Raw genomic sequence first — 1,490 nt, forward strand, 5'->3', positions numbered from 1 at the left:
GCCACAGCTGGAGTACTGTGCGCAGTTCTGGTCACCACACTATCGGAAGGGTGTGATTGCACGGGAGAGAGTGCAGAGGAGATTCACCAGGATGCTGCCTGGGCTGGAGCGTTTCAGCCATGAAGAGAGACTGGATAGACTGGGGTGGTTTTCCTTAGAGCAGGGAAGGCTGAGGGGGGGGACCTGATTGAGGGATACAAAATTATGAGGGACATAGATAGGGGAGATAACATTCTCCCTTAGCGGAGGTGTCAATAATCAGGGGGCATAGATTTAAGGTGAGGGGCAGGAGGTTTAGAGGAGATTCGGGGGAAAATGTTTTCACCCAGTGGGTATCTAGCTGGCACTCACTGCCTGAGGGGATGGTAGAAGGGGGGGAAAACCCTCACAACATTTAACAAGTATGAACACTTGGACCGCCACAGCATACAGGGGCTACGGGCCAAATGCTGGTAAATAGGGGCTTGATGACCTGCATGGACATGATGGGCTGAAGGGCCTCTTTCCTAAAAAAATACTCTATGACCCCCCCTCATGGCTTTTCTCTTCACCAAATCTCAAATTCTGAATATCGTAATTAAAAAGCCTTTATTGCAGCAAAATGCATCGCGATAGGTAGTGGAGGGATAAGAAAGAGACTGGGATCGTTGCTGCCGGTAGCGTTAATTTGCAGAATGTTAACCTATTTATAATGGTTTAAATGGTCGTAAAATCTGTGCTCCAGGTGAGGCTCGAACTCACAACCTCGGCATAGCCCGCTAGCTGCACTGCTGTATAAGTACCGCGCGCTAACCGATTGCGCCACTGGAGCCACAATGATGCACAATTACTGACACATAGTGAGGCTCAGGCGATCAATGCCTTGTCTGGGAGCGGGTATCTCTGTAATTACAGCCCTGCAGTGAGTGTCAGAGACCCCCCCACCCACAACAAGCGATTCCCCCTCTCCCTCTCCCATAAAGCAGCAGCCCTGCCCTGGCATCAGAGATTATATCACACACTGTCACCCATCCCCCCCTCCAAAATGCTTTTCACTTTAAACACTCAGCCTCTCACTAAAATCCCCCACCCTTGCAGCTCTGAGAGTTTACCATTCTATGATGCCCATCAGTTTTCTTGAAAGTTCCAATGTCTTTCCCCTCCCCATCCTCACCGGGAACAAAACTGCCTGGCACAGACCTTCACAATGTCTTAGAGATAGATGGTGACCATCCAGAGCCAGGAGCCTGTGACACAGGAACAGGAGGAGGCCATTCAGCTCCCCTCAAGCCTGTTACACAGGAACAGGAAGAGGCCATTCAGCCCCTCTCGAGCCTGTGACACAGGAACAGGAGGAGGCCATTCAGCCCCTCTTGAGCGTGTTACACAGGAACGGGAGGAGGCCATTCAGCCCCTCTCGAGCCTGTTACACAGGAACAGGAGGAGGCCATTCAGCCCATCTTGAGCGTGTTACACAGGAACAGGAAGTGGCCATTCAGCTCCCCTCAAGC

The 1,490-nt window shown here is 51.5% G+C and overlaps 1 non-coding gene across 1 annotated transcript; it reads right to left on the reverse strand.

Moving 5' to 3' along the window:
• Window positions 1–716: 716 nt before the first annotated feature.
• Window positions 717–811, reverse strand: trnai-uau (transfer RNA isoleucine (anticodon UAU)). The gene is made up of 2 exons: window positions 774–811; window positions 717–752 (listed from the first exon to the last, which is right to left on the reverse strand). It is a non-coding gene; the product is annotated as a tRNA-Ile (tRNA).
• Between the last annotated feature and the right edge of the window lie 679 nt (window positions 812–1,490).

The sequence above is a fragment of the Cetorhinus maximus genome, unplaced genomic scaffold (assembly GCF_964194155.1).
Source record: "Cetorhinus maximus unplaced genomic scaffold, sCetMax3.hap1.1 HAP1_SCAFFOLD_140, whole genome shotgun sequence".
Taxonomy (NCBI): domain Eukaryota; kingdom Metazoa; phylum Chordata; class Chondrichthyes; order Lamniformes; family Cetorhinidae; genus Cetorhinus; species Cetorhinus maximus.